The sequence below is a fragment of the Spermophilus citellus genome (genome assembly GCF_964194105.1).
Source record: "Spermophilus citellus genome assembly, chromosome: 8".
NCBI lineage: Eukaryota > Metazoa > Chordata > Mammalia > Rodentia > Sciuridae > Spermophilus > Spermophilus citellus.
Genome location: NC_138189.1, coordinates 66,878,188 through 66,894,014, shown reverse-complemented (window position 1 = coordinate 66,894,014; position 15,827 = coordinate 66,878,188). Strand labels below are relative to the sequence as shown.

At 38.5% G+C, this 15,827-nt stretch overlaps 1 long non-coding RNA gene across 1 annotated transcript in view; it reads left to right on the top strand.

The window, feature by feature from the left end:
* The first annotated feature begins 4,250 nt into the window (after positions 1 to 4,250).
* The window catches only part of LOC308654609, a 31,876-nt gene continuing 20,299 nt past the window's right edge, over positions 4,251 to 15,827 (top strand). The window contains exons 1-2 of the long non-coding RNA XR_014023303.1: positions 4,251 to 7,121; positions 11,067 to 11,214. This is a non-coding gene — a long non-coding RNA (uncharacterized lncRNA). The remainder of the gene's footprint in view (positions 7,122 to 11,066; positions 11,215 to 15,827) is intronic.

Genomic DNA, 15,827 nt, shown 5'->3' with positions numbered 1-15,827 from the left:
GCACCACTGAGCCACATCCCAAGTCCTTTTTATCTTTTATTTTGAGATAGGGTCTCACTAAGTTGCTCTGACTGATCTTGAATTTGAAGTCCTCCTGCCTCAGCCTCCTGAGTAGCTGGGATTACAGGTGTGCATCACCACATTTGATTCAGGTAAGTTTTTTTAAAAGTTTTCAAATGACAGTACCCAGTGGTGACAAGGATGTAGTAAAGTGGATCTGTCTGTCCTTTAGTATTGGCAATAAATGACAGCATCTTGAAAAGCAGTGTGGCAATGCATAATCAAAACCATAAAACTATAAATTAGAAGGTGACAGGAATGTAATTTCTTGAATTCAAAGAAACCTTAATGAAGTTTGGCAAACAGAAAGCTTTTGTGACTTAGTTGCAAGCTGTTGATAGCACTGATACACAGGTACTGGCTTTGGGGTGGGACAGATCTTGATGTGAAAATCTGCTGAGTGACCACAGCCAAGTTACATTCAAAGCCTTAGTTTCCTTATCTGCTAAATATAGGGAATAATATTTCACTTAATTGTCATGAGGAAAAAGTTAAACAAACTTCTTGACACATAATAAAACCTCAAAAACTGGCCTCCCTGCACTTAGCCTGCAGCAGACAGCTGGGACGACACAGGGGGCTTCTTAAGTCGCAATCCTGCTCATGCACCCAGCCCAGAGAGAATTCAAGATAAACCAGGTGGTATGTAGCTGCGGCTAATCCAAGATTTGATTCCACATTTAGGCAGAGCTTCCATCTGGTCAGGGTGAAGATGCTGCAGGCGCCAGAGAGCATCTACCACCTCTCAATGTTTTCATAAATTAGAATCTAGTTAGGAAATATTGATGGTAGCATAAAACTTAAAAGCATGATATACTAGTCTGTTCTTATATGGCAGATTACCTTTCAAATCATAGTAGTGTGGGGAGAAAGAATAGTTTTTGAGGTGTGTGTGTTTGGCACAGTGAATTTTAATGTTAATTTTGATTTTTAGAGCACTACCAGGGCTTGCATTGTGCCTTGAGGACCACCAGAGGACACATGAACCAGGCTGAAGCCTCCTTGGGACCATCCAGGGAGACCCACATCCCCCTCAGCAGGTACATCATCCAGGCCAGTGACCTCACAGAGGGGACCCAGAGAGATCCAGTTATGGTTTGAGCCGGAAGCTTGTGAATAGGCATATAGAGGCTGCCACAGCAGTGGCTACTCAGCCTGAAGGTGCAGGCTGCTCTTGAGGGCCTTGCTGTCCGGAACCAACTACCTTAGTCATCAAGCGCTTAAACCCATACCCTTACCAGTGGCTCTCAAACATCTTCCCTGTCCACCTTCTGCCCCATCCTCACCCAAAACAATTTGAGGCACCAACAATATATGCCTATCTATATTCTAAGCCAGGACAAAACTGGATCAAATCCTTTCTGTACCTAAGTGCAAGACATCTCTCGGGATATCATCAAAAGTGGGTAGTGCAATGTCTCTTCCCCCTTAGGGGAAACATTAAAATTCACTATGCCAAACCAACACACCTCAAAAACTGTTCTTTCTCCCCACACTCCTATGATTTGAAAGGTAATCAGCCATATAAGAACAAAACAGACTAGTATGTCATGCATTTAAGTTTTATGCTACTATCAATATTTCCTAACTAGATTCAGTTTTATGAATACATTGAGAGGTGGATGGTGAAAATAGATGATAGATGATGAATGGATGCATGGACAGATGCATGGATAAGCAAGCAAACAGTGGCTCCATAGACATACAGCTGCTTCTTGTCTCCTGACATTTTAATCATAAAATGGGAAAAATTCCTATCCCTCCTTCCCTTCTCAACATTGAGTGGAATACTAAGAACAGAGCACAGTGTATAGACAAGCAGAAGCAGGCGCCAGTTGCTTATTGAAGAAAAACATGAAACTGGTAGAGTAATAGAGGTCACAGACCACCTAGTCTAGCAAATTTTTCTAACTTTTGATAAAAAGGTGGAAATTTTTTTCCAAGTACATTCTCATATAAAGTCCAAGCATTGTAAGTACAGGTGAAAGGCAGAGACATTTCCCTTGGGCTGGGTGGAAATGCTGAAACCTGCCTTCTGAGCCTCTCTTTCTTTTAAGATTCACAGAGCCCACTTAGAAGAACAGTGATCTCCTATCCGGGTGTAGTGGTGTATGTCTGTAATCCCAGCGGCTCAGGAGGCTGAGGCAGGGGGACCACAAGGTCAAAGCCAGCCTCAGCAACTTGCTGAGGCCCTAAGCAACTTAGTGAGACCCTGTCTCAAAATAAAAAATAAAAAGGGCTGCGGATCTGAGTCAATAACTAAGTACCCCTGGGTTCAATCCCTGGTACCAAAAGAAAAAGAAAACTGTTTATCTCATGATCTTGCATATAAAAAAAACTAAAGCTAGAGAAATAATTTACTCATAATCAGAAGAAGTTTTTGCCACATGAGAATTATAAAAAGAATGAACATTTAATACACATGGTTACCTATTATACAACTTGGAGCAAACTATTCAAATCTCTCTAGATTCAGTTTGTTTATCTAAATGGGTTAAATAATATCTCTGTCATGGTAGTGATGTAAGAATTACACAAGAAAATTATCTCATCCAGACTCCTGTCATCTGCACATCAGTTACTGCCAAATGTGTACCTCCAGCCTAAACCTCCTCCTTGAACCTGACCTACTTTACTGCCAAATAGGCACCTCCAGCTTCATATGTCCAAAACTGAACTCCTGATCTTATTCCTCAAACTTTCTTATCCCCGTCTCCTTGCTATCTTAGCAGTGGCATCATCCATTTTTCCTTTCTCTGGCCAAAATCTTGCAGTCAACCATGACTCTCTCCTTCTCTCACTCCCTATCCAAAACATTAGAAAAGCTCTACCTTCAAAATCTATGCAGAATCCCCTTTCTTCCCTTCTCTATGGTTGTCATCCTGGTCCAAGTCATCATCTTCCATCCAGAATGCAGGCTATAGCTTCCTAATTGGACTCCCTCCTCCTCCTTGCCCCCTTTCACTGTGTTCTCACACAGGAACCAGACTGATCCTGCTCTAACCTAAGCCAGTGCATGTCATGCCTCTGCTCAGCACCTCCCAGCAGCTTCCTGTGTGAGCCCAAGTCCTCAGCATGGCCAACAGTCCTGTTACCTGCTGGCTCATCCCTCACTCTCCCCTCCACCAGCACTGCTGTGGCCAGACCCCTGGCCTCTTGCAGTTCCAGGAGCACTTCCTCAGATACTGCCATGGTTGCTCCCTCTTCTCTTGCAGTCTTTACGCAAAGGTCACTATCTCAGTGAAACCTCTGTCTTCATTTTCTGAAACTTCACACACACCAGGCATGAACTTATTTCTTCTGTTCCTGCTGTATTTTTCTCCATATTAATACATAGAATTTGTTTACCTCATTTTCTTTTTTATCTACCCTCACCAACTAGAATTTAAGCTCCATTATGGCACAGATGTTTTCTATTTTGATCAATACTTTATCTCCAATGCCTGGAATAATGCCTAGCACATAATCTTTCAATAAATATTTGTTGAGTGAATCATGTATATAAAACTTAACAGCACAATCTGTGCCCAGTAAATACTGTCATTGTTTATAGACATTTTCAGCATTTTTCCCCTCTCTGAACAATTTCCTTTGCCATAAGCAATGTATGAAGAATTATTTGCTTAAGAGAGAGCTGATTTTTTAGGGTTTATTTTAGGAAAACAATTTTAACATTCACTTTTGGAGCCTGAGTTTCTTAAATTGTTTTAATTTAGTAAGGTTTGGGAAACATAGAACAGAAAATGAAGAACTTGCCAAAATTAGGTTGAACTTTAAAAGGGTTGCCCTACCTATTAATAAAGCATAAATTTAATGTAAATAAATAGAAAGTAATGCAGGCAAATATTAACTAGATTTCTATTTGTTTATTTGCTAATTTAAAACTTGAACTTGTTCTTTTAAAAATTAAATTTAACAATTAAGTTTCCTTAAGCACCACTGTAACAAAGTAAATTATCATGACTCTCACTTTGTTTATATTTCACTGTATCTATAAAGAGAACTACTGGCTCTAGAGGTCAGGTTCTATTGTGGAACTGCTTCATAAACAAATTGCTTTCAGTTTACACTATTTTCTCAAAGAGAGATAAAGACAATGTTAAAATTTCAAAATCCAGAGTACATTTATGTATCTGGTAAGTATTTTTTTTCTCATCTTTTGTGTTTATTTCTTTTTATTTATTTTTTAATTATTTTTTTATTTATATATGACATTGGAATGCATTACAATTCTTATTGCACATATAGAGCTATTTATTTATTTTTAATTTGTTCTAATTAGTTATACATGATAGCAGAATGCATTTTGATTCATTATACACAAATGGAGCACAACTTTACATTTCTCTGGTTATACATGATGGTTTCTGATAAGTAAAAATACACTGAATATCTTAAACAAAGCCACTTAGATTACAAATAAGAAAATCTTTAGCACAGATCAATTAGTTAATAATAGAAAACTAAGATCTTAGGATACATGGAAGAATGCAGGGGAAAGGTATACAATTTTATAATTTCTCTTTCATTCATTCTGTTTTTAGCAGATCTTCATATGTGTGTAGATAAGTGTTCCTTTAAAATGAAATGCTGTGGAGGCTATACTACCCCATGTAAGTTCCAAGGAAGAAGGAACAGCAAGGACATAAGGCTGAAAGAGGGATGGACTGAGTAGATTCAAGGAACAACAAGAAGACCAGATTTCTGATCTTGTTTTCATAGTCTATAGCCATACTACATTATAATAAGAGATGGGAAAGATGTAGAGAAATTCGAAATCTTATGCATTGATGGTGAGCATGCAAAATGGTATTCACTTTAGAGAAAAGTTTGGCACTTTCCTTTAGTTAACTATGTACTGGCTATGTGACTCAGGATATCACACTTAAATATTCACCCAAGAGAGAAGAAAACTTATATTCACACAAAGCCTGTCCACGAATATTGATAGTAGTTTGAATCATAATCACTCTAAACTGGAAAGCACAAATATCTTTCAATAGATAAACAATAAATACACTGTGATACATATAGTTATACATAAATAAAAGATGGAATACTACTCAGAAATAAAAAAGGAACAAACCTTGGATGATACATGGAGCGACATGCAAAACATGCAAGAATCTCAAATACATTAAGCCAGGTGAAAAAAGCAAGACTCAAAAAACTATGTACTATATGATTTCACTTGTATGACATTCCAGAAGAGGTAAAAGTATAGGAATAGGAAAGAGATCAGTGACTGCCGAAGAGTGGTGACTAACTACAAAAGGGTGTGAGGAAATCTGGTATATGATGTTTTATATCTTGATTGCAGTAGTTTTACATAATCGTATGTGTTCGTTTCTCAAAACTCATAGAATTATACATACACACGCATATGTGAAGGCAGTGGGTAAAAAAGGCCAACTAGCAGACTAGGAAAGAGACCCTCCGAGGAAACTGATCCTGCCAACACTTGATATGAGACTTCCAGCCTCCAGATTGTAAGGAAGGAAATTTCTGTTGTTCAGGCCACTCGGTCTGTACTACTTTGTTATGGCAGCCCTAGGAGGCTAATGCACCGGCTATGCACATAGAAGGCAATCCCTTGGCCAGCTCTCAGCCCCAGCCTAGCCCATTAACTACTTTTTTCTCGTAACACCCAGCTTCATGGCACCCAGTTAGCAAATGAGCCCTTGATATCTGAGTCCCTACACAGTCCCACCCACCAGTCTTGTTCCTCTTATACTATGGAAGATTTGCCAGCCTTGCCTGTGTGCCCTGGAAGGGTGTTTCCTATTTACTAGTCTTGATCATGGTTTCCTGGCCAGTGTCAGCCCTCTTGGTCTCTAAGAGGGTGTTTCCTGCTCATTCAGTAACTATAGATAAGCTCTGGGCTGGGTCAATTCCCCAAATTGTTTACCATCCAGTGGGTACAACTATATCTCCAAGAAGTTTTGAATCCCAGCTTGAGGAGACCCTTCCTAGTATCTTTCTTCCTTGGGTTCTTTTATTAGCCCTACAATATTCTTAAGAGTTCCCTCTCCTTATAGGCATTCCTTTATTATAGTTAATTCTTTATATTAAATTCACTGTTCAAATTATGCTTGGACTCTGGTCTAGTACCAAGTCTGACTGATACAGAACTGGCAGGGAGAAACTCCAGGAGATACACTTACAAGATGGGATTTGTTGGTCATATCCTTGGATTTGAGCACAGTGCTAAGGTCCTTGCCGAGGGGAAATGGAATGCAAGGACAGCACAATCAAAACTATCACGTGCTTAATTATAATAGAGTGCCAACCCAATAAACGGTCTTAAGGCTGTTATACTGTCAATGTTATTAAATGAGGACTATAAAGAAAGTAGAATGAGATTTTTCTGAGCACACTTGAGTACTTATAGAAAAGAAATAACAAACTCAAATCTAACTTTCAGCTCAAGTCATTGTTGGAGAACCAGAGAGCTTCCATGACAGTCTTCCAAACATCTGTTATTTCTTGTAACCAAAAGACTGATATTGCTAAAAATTAAACCTACAATTTAACAGTACACGTTTCTGGATTACAACAATATTGAATTTATAGTTTTGGAGCTTCCCTGTCCTGTGGAGCAGCTGCGCTTTGTGGAAGACTAGCCTTTCTTTGCTTAAATACCTCTGATAATCTCATCAGAAGCATAGGCCTAGAAAGGGGTTACTCATTTTGAAAATCTACCACAGTCACCCTAATTGCCAAACAGATCCATAACTAGTGCTACACTTTTAGATTACATATAGCCCCATAAATCAGGGGAACATGCAGGCATACATTCTAAAAATGTTAGGGAACAAAGAGTGGAATATAACACTAGATCAGGCCAAGTTCATTCACTGGGGTGTACTTACTAGAGAGCTTCCCTATCGCCATATGGAAGGATGCCAAAGTCTTTGGGAGACAGGAATATTGGACTAGATTAATCACATGCAACCTGCACGCTTCTCCTGAACCATGTTTCAGGAGAAGACCCAGAAGACAAGTCCCTTCACCAAGGCACTTTCAGTCTTGAAACTGTGGTTGTCACCTTTGTAAGCTAGGTATGATTATAAAAGATGTCACCATTGAGAAGGGTTACCTGATTTGCATGGGGGTTACAGAATCCCAGAGCAGCGGAAGCAAAGTTAAATTTTTTTAAATATTTTTTTGTTGTAGTTGGACACAATACCTTTATTTTATTTATTTTTTATGTGGTGCTTAAGATCGAACCCAGGGCCTTGCACGTGCTATGTGAGCACTCTACTGTGGAACCACAACCCCAGCCCCAAAGTTGCAATATGTAACCACCAAGACTAGATGTGTGGGCACACCTGCAGTACAGGGTGGCAGGGTCATATTGCCAATCTTTTCCCTTGGCTCACAAAGATCTTTGGCAGTGGCTAATTGATCATGATGTCCCTGGGAACAAAGTAGTCAGGCAGTCTAGTATATTGCTTGAGCTATATTATGGAAAAACTCTTAGGACTGGTAGCCAAAAACCTGCTTGAATCATCATAATGAAAAGTCATAGCCTTTTACCCAGTTTTCAGACCTAAGTGAATTTACAGACACAGAGGTCCTTGATTAAAGAATGTGTCTGTTGGCCTCCCTACCTAGAGCCACACAGGCAGGATAACCCCAGAAAACATTCATTCTAGCCAAGTTGACTCATTATAAAGTTGTCACACCTAGGAAGGGGCAGAGCAGGGATGTGATTATAGGCAGTGTGAAGTCTCAACCTTCTTACCCCATCTTAACTATTACTATATTTTATCTCCTTAAGGGGACAAGGTGATACACTCCTCAACCATGGTCTGGATGGCATTGAGGAATACACAAGATAATCTAGATGCTAAACACTAGATTTGGTGTGTTTGGGGGATGGGAAGTGGAATGATTATGGCTTCTCTCTTTTCCTCTGAAAGAAGAGGTTCCTAGGAAGCCATAGAACATGGTAGATGGTGCCTGGTGTCCTTCTTTTCGTGGGGCTGCTATGTCAATGAGCCTTTCTAGTTTGGCGTGTAAGGCCTCCTTTCCTCCTAGCTAGGACAACCAAACCTCCTAGTTTGCCCAGGACTGAGGTGTTTCCTGGGACATGGGACTTTTTATAATACCACTAGGAAAATTTCAGGCAAACCAGGACCCCCAGAATCTAACAATCTAGTCACTATCTCAGCAACTACATTGTCTGGAAGGATAAGGAAATAGTTTTCTCAGATTTAATTTTTACTATTTGAATCTATTTTAAACCTACTAATGAGAGTTTTTACTTTAGGATACAATCAGTTATATTAATGTATATGTAATTTTTGTTGATAAATTATACTTTGATTTTACATATCTTTTAGCCATTACTATCAGTTCCCATCAGATGATGATAGAATATTTACCATAAGCTCAATGGATGGATAGTTAATGTGACACAACCTCACAGCCAGAATTACATAAGGTCTGTCATACATTGTTTTCCCCCATTCTGGAGATAGAACCAGGGCCTTGTGTCCAACCACTGAGCTACATCCCCAGTCTCATTTTTTTTTTAATAAACAAGCTTAAAATATTTTCTCTGAATTTTCAGAACATTTTAAAACCAGCAAAAAAATCTATAGTTATTAAGGGGAACAGATAGTAGGCAGATAAATTTAAGGCAGGAAGATGGGGAACTCTCAAACTTTCAACAGCTGCCCACTGAACTTTTGTTCTTTAAAAAGAAATTATTTCAGTTCTCCTTTTCTAACCCATTTATTACTTCATGTAAAAGTCAATTTCATGTCTAAAAAGCAGACAACAGATAAAGGGCAAGAGAAAAGTAATGTTTCTGATCCTGGAATCACAGGTTCACTAATGTCAAGATTCAAAACAATCCCAGCAGCCATATGACCTTGCCCTGGCAGTTACCTAAAGGAAGGCAGCACATGCAATGTGCCCAGAGTGATCTTTAAAGTATAGAAGTATTTGCTAGTGGTTTAGTTATAATAGCAAAATAAAGTGGAGACGATTCAAAGTACCAGTCTATGGATCTGACGATACCCATAGAGTGTTACTGAGTGCCAGGTGCTGTTCTAAGCACTTGGTATCTATCAACTCAATTTTCAGATGAGGAAACTAAAAGTGTTTGTCACTCTCAGTTTTATTGCCCTTTCACAAAGAACAATGCAATCAGATATAAAGGAATTTATAGGGACTCAGTAGTTCAGAATGATATTTTGAACCAGGGTCAAGATAAAAAAGAACTTTCTCATTTATAATACAAGAACCAGGGTCAAGATAAAAAAGAACTTTCTCATTTATAATACAAACCCAGACACAGAAGTAGACATCCCTAAATAGCGTGGGATAAGAGCAGTGTAAGAATCTGAAACAGGATCCAGGCCATCTGGGAAACAGTCCTTAGGCCACAGAGGTTAACCTTGATTGCCAGTTCCTTAGTGAGGAGAAATGGAAATTGATGTCAGGACCCAGAATTGTAAGATACAGGATGGGTTCAGTCATTCTTCATTTCTTTTGTTTTCTTCACAAAATCCTAAATTATAGAAGCCCTTAAGAATATTTATATGGTGATAGCTGCATGTTACCAGGTTGCATGGACCCCCATCCAATGCTGGTGCCACATCTTCTGTATTTCCAATGTATGTGCTCGTGTGTGTGTGTGTGTGTGTGTGTGTGTGTGTGTGTGTGTATGTGTGTGTGTGTGTGTTTTCAATGTTCTATCAGTGGTACAATGTGATATATGTATGTTAATTTTAATCTAGAGATGGTAAATTAGCATTTAAAGTCCCCTAATTAGGAATATACTCTTCAGGGTGCAGCTGAAATGTTTTTCTTAAGTCTCTATGTTCCAGAGGACCTATTATAAGTGGTTCAACTACTGCTACCTCATTATGCTAGTTGTTAATATGCCTAAGAATGGTGGAAATAATTTTTAACTGGAAAACCATGTGGTGTTCAAGCTACATGGATTAATTAGAAATACTGTAGAGGCTTTGTACCCGTATGTGTATAGAAGTATATGAGTGTATGAGCCCAGCAGCCTGTATATATCTTTCAGAGTGGTTTTCTTAGCTCGGGCTCTAACTTGAATATGAAGATTCTGTTACCTGGGCTGGGCATGTGGCTCAAAGATAAAACATTTGCCTAGCATATGTGAGGTCCTGAGTTCAATCCCTAGCATAGGGGAAGGGGTGGATTTTTCTTCCTGGGTACATAGCTATGAAACATTTCCAGGGTTAGGGTTATAGTTCATGGTAGAGCACTTGCCTAGAACATGTGAGGCACTGGGTTCCATCCTCAGCACCACATAAAAACAAATAAGTAAAATAAAGGTATTGTGTCAAAAAAAAAGTAAAGAAAAGAAATTCCAACCCACCTAATAGAGAGTTGTGGTCATGTTAGTTTCATCTAAGACTATGTTAGTAATAGAATGTGTCCTTTGGCTGGAGGTATAACTCAGTGGTAGAATACTTGCCTAGCATGCGTGAAACCCTGGTTCAATCCCTAGTACTGCAAAAACATAAAGAGTATATACCTATATTTCTGGGCCCTGCATCTTAAAATCAGGAGAATGTGTTCTCTTTGCCTTCTCATCACCTGAATTACAAGAATCCTTAATGTGCGGACAGCAAAAGACCCAGGGTTTAGGGTGGAAAATCATGTCAGAAAGAACCTAGTCCTTGAGTATTTGAAGCATAGTTACCTGCCAACTTGAGATATTAACTTTGGACTTTTACTTTAAACCAATGTAGTATTGTTGGGTCTCTTTGTTACAGCAGATTTGACTTATCTTGATTGATCCAGTATTTAATGGATTGAGCTGGGCTTGTAAGAGTAGGATGCCTGCTTGCTAATAAGGACAGGCACAGCAGAATTCAGGCTGAGGCCATATACCAGAGTAACATGCCAACTTTTAGCAAATGTTGGGGCAACAACATAAAGCCCTTACCTACCTTTAGCTTTTGGAGGCCTTCAACATCATTCAGAAAGAACCTAACAATTGTTCTTACGTCCAGGTTGTATTACCCAAGTGTGGTGAGGCAAACAGAAGAGGAGACTCTGGCCATTGAGAGGATGGTTTGTAATTTACTGTTTCCAAGAGGAGCAGACACATCGCACCATGCAGAGCCATAGGAGGAAGCAGCCTGGTCAGGCAGGACTCAGGTGAGTGCCCAGATTTTCTCCCTCCCAGATGCCACCTTTGCTAGAGTAGGAGGAAGAATAGGAAAATGCCTGAAAGATTGAACATTTACCCAAAAGAGATTGGCTTAGCCCGAAAGAAGTCTCTCAACCCTTTTAGTGAACTGAGCTGGGATATTTCCCACCTTGAGATTAAACTCAGGGCCTCATGCATTCTGAGTACAAAATCTACTCCTGACCTATACACCCGCCCCAGCATTTTTTTAAAATTAGTAGGTTCATATTGACATTTTAAAGTCAAATTTAAATCCAAAGAATTTTTTTCTTGACTGATTTTATTTAATGTTTATATTTATTTTTCTCTTATATTAATTTTTTTCCTAAAAACATTAATATATTTATTCTTTATTTTATATAAGTAACAATATTATTTTATAATGTCCATAAAATAAGTCCAAAATTATAATATCATTATTACTAATAACACACATATACAGCAAAAGACATATAAGATTTTTTGTAGTTCTTTTAATCCTAAGACTATATTCCACTAAGTATATAGACAATTAGAATATTATATTAAAAAGTTGCTTGAAATAATACTATGTTCTCATTAAATACAACAAATACAGCTAGGGTTCATGTATTTGTTGTATTTAATGTTAGGGTTTGATCTTTATCTCTTTTTATTTAATTGTATTTATAGAATATGTAAAACATTTACACAGTTCAAAAATCACAACTATACAAAAAGATATACTTTGAGCCATCTCCCTCCCATTCCCCTTCTCTCATCCCCATAAGTAACCATTTTTATTAGTTTGTGGTTTATCCTTTCTTCATTTATTTTTGCAAAGGTGTGTGTGTGTGTGTGTGTGTGTGTGTGTGTGTATTACATAATTTCCCCTTCTTTCTTACAGATGATATAGCATACTAGACACACTCTTCTGAACTTGCTTTTTTCACTTAACTGTGCAATCTGGAAAGCATTCCGTATTATTTTCCATTCTATTTCACATACTGCAGTCAGTATGTTGAATAGGGCTGCAGTCATCTGAAGGCTTTCCTGGGCCTGTTGACCTGCAGGGAATCTGGGATGATGATTTATTCCCATACCCAGCTCACTAGCGCTGGCTGTTGAGAGCAGCATCTCCCCATGGGCATTTCCACAGGCTGCTGGAGTGCCCTTATAACAGGGCAACTCAATCACCCCAGAGAACACATTCAGGACAGCAAGATGGAAGAAGCAATGACTGAGCTTGGTCACTCACTATCCCTTTAAATTTTTGTTGTTGTTGTTGTTATCTTGTTTCGTTTGTATTACTGGGGATAGAACTCAGGGTGCATGCTAGGCAGGTGTTACCCTGCTGAGCTACATCTCCAGCTCTCTTTAAAAATGTTTACTTTGAAACAGGGTCTCGCTAAGTTGCTCAGGCTGGCCTTGAACTTGAGATCCTCCTGTCTTATTCTCCCAAATAGCTGGGATCACAGGCAAGCACCACCTTAGCCAACTTCACTATCCAGTTTAGAACATTCTATAAGGGGGCTGGGGTGGTGGCTCAGTGGTAGAGTGCTCACCTACCATGCATGAGGCACTGGGTTCAATCCTCGGCACCACATAAAAACAAACTAATGTATACACCTAAAACTAACGCCAGTCACCAAATTTGATTTGCATTTAAAGGGAAATGAACTAGGCTTACTTTTGAAGAGAAGAATATCAGAATATTTGTAGACATATCTTCAAACCACCTTTAGAAAACATCCTGTGCAGGGCACTGCTTCCCTTGTATGGATGTAAAACTCTTCATTGTAATTATCAATCATTTGTGCCCAGCTCTGGAATCTATGTAATCTTATAATGTAAAAAGATGGGGGTGGGGCAGAGAGAGAGAGAGAGAGATGGACTGTATATTTGTATCACTCCAAAATTGATATGTTAAAATACCTTATATAATCAGAGATATGATAAATTATGATATAATGGTATATTAAGAATTGTAATGTAAAAATAAATAAATATTACAAAAAAAAGAAATCCTAATCCTCAATATTATGGTAAACCAAAGTGGGAGGTGATGAGGTCATCAGAGTAGAGCCCTCATGAATGGGATTAGTGTGCTTAGCAAAGGGACCCCCAGCCATGTGCAGTGGCATATGCCTATAATCCCAGTTACACAGGAGACTGAGGCAGGAGGATGTCAAGTTTGAGGCCAACTCAGCAATTTAGTAAGAACCTGTCTTAAAATTAAAATGTAAATATTTAAAATTTAAAAATATATATTTAATATATATAAATATATGTACCTTTAATATATATTATATATTAAGTATATGTATTTTAATTTATTAAAAGTATATATATTTATATATGTGTGTGTGAGTATATATACGTGTGTGTGTGTGTGTATGTGTGTGTAGCTCAGTGGTAAAGCACCCCTGGGTTCAATTTCCAGTATCAAAAAGAAAACAGAAAAGAAAAGGGACCCCAGAGAACTCTCCTGCCCTCTTTCTAACATGTGAAGAAAAAGAAAAAAGAATTTGTCAGTCTACAACTAAGGAGAAGGCCCTTAACAGAACCCTACCTGCTGGCCCCTGATCTCATACTTCCAGCAACCACAACTGAGAAACAAATTTCTGTTGCTTGTAAATCACCCAATCTGCATTACTTTTATAGCACCCAAACCAAGATAGACAAATCCTAGAGATCTTCAGTTTTTTCTTTTTTTCTTCTCTTTTGTAAAAAGATTGTCATTATTTTATTTTTATTTTTTAAATATTTTTTAAAATAAATTTAATATTATTTTGATATATTTTTATTTGTTCTTATTAGTTATACATGATAGTAGAATGTATTTTGACATATTACACATACTAAGGAGTATAACTTCTCATTCTTCTGGTTGTACATAATGTAGAATTACATTGGCCATGTAATCATATATGCACCCAAGATAGTAAAGTTTGGTTGCTTTCTTTCTTTTCTTTTCTTATTCCTTTTTTTTTTCTTGATATTTTGAGACAGTCTTGCTAAGTTGCTAAGGCTGACATCAGCCTCTGGCATCAGTGGGATTACAAGCATACAGGGCTCTGCCCAGCTAGTTTTTTATGAAAATAACAAAAGGATTTGTTGAGAATTTCTAAATGTATATATAATTTATATATAAATATATACATTGTATTTACATATCAATACATATAGGTATATCTCAATCATTAATATAAATGATATATAAATACCTCAAGGTCCTGCTTCTCAAACTGGGGTAAATACTCCCCTGAGGCAAGCAGTCGGAGGCCAAGGTGGGTAAAGTGCACATCTATCTTATAGAAATGACTACATGGTAGTGCACAATATAAAAACATTTTTATACTGAAACAAATGTGGTTATATAGTGGAGAAAAATGGAAAATACACATATATTTTAAAAATCAAGCATGTCACTTCGAAGAAATTTTGAATTTAGGGAGTTCAAAATAGGCAGCTTTGAACCTGCCCTCCCAGAGGGGCTTTCCACTTCTCTGTCCTTAGGATATGTCAGTGGAAATGTGTGAGGAGCACAGGCTGGAGAATTTACATCTACATTCTGTCCATGAGGAACCAGTGGGAGCCTTTCATCTAGAGCATCTGAAAGAATCACCCTGTTCTTGTGTACACACAATTCTAATTCTGGGTCCCCTCCCCATGCCCACTTATGAGGAGAGCATTTGTCAAGCTATTCTGGGCTCCTGCCAAATGCACTGGGATGGGATTCCTTGTTCACAGTCCTTATTACTACTTGCACATTATTCTTGGCCTTTCTTAATGCAGTTCTTCAATCTTTGATGTAAGTACCATTTATCAGTTTCTATGATTTTTCCTCTCTTTGATATCCACTAGATGATGCAGGCATCTGTTGTCCTTGTTATTTCACAAATGCCACCTCACTCTGTGTGCTGGGCCTGGATCAGCCCTCCTTCTCCTGGAAACCTAACAGATCATGGACTCACAATGAGTACATATTCTAGCAAGGTACCCGTCCTAAGGGCCATCTGCACTTTTGGGCGGGGGAGTTTCATTTGGTTCCAAGATGAACACGTGTTGCCTTCACTTAGGATGCCTTAACCATTGCCAAATTATCTGAGTCAGACAAAGTATGCATTCTGACCACTTTTAAAAGGCAAACCGAGGCACAAAATGTTAGAGTTTACAGGCACATACCTGTAATCCCAGTAACCCAGGAGGCTAAGGCAGGAGGATTGCAAGTTTGAGGCCAGCCTCATTAATTAGCAAGGCCCTAAGCAACTTAGCAAGACCCTGTCTCGAAATTTAAAAAATTAAAAAACGGTTGGGGATGTGGCTCAGTGGTTAAGCACCCCTGGATTCAATCCCTAATACCCACCCCACCAAAAAAGAGTATTTGTTTGAGCAAAGAGCAATTCATGCATGAGTCAGGGAGCACCAAACTAAAGACAGTTTGGCAGTCCCCTGAGGGAATGCAAGTAGAAGGCTTTCACAGGGTGAACATGGGAAAAAAGCAAAGAAAATATTTGGGTACAGTTTATACAGTACCTTATTTGATTTACCCTGCTGGGAAATCTCCTAGTTATGTAACCATCATTAGTTGGTGGCTTCTGATTGGATGAATTTAAGTTTC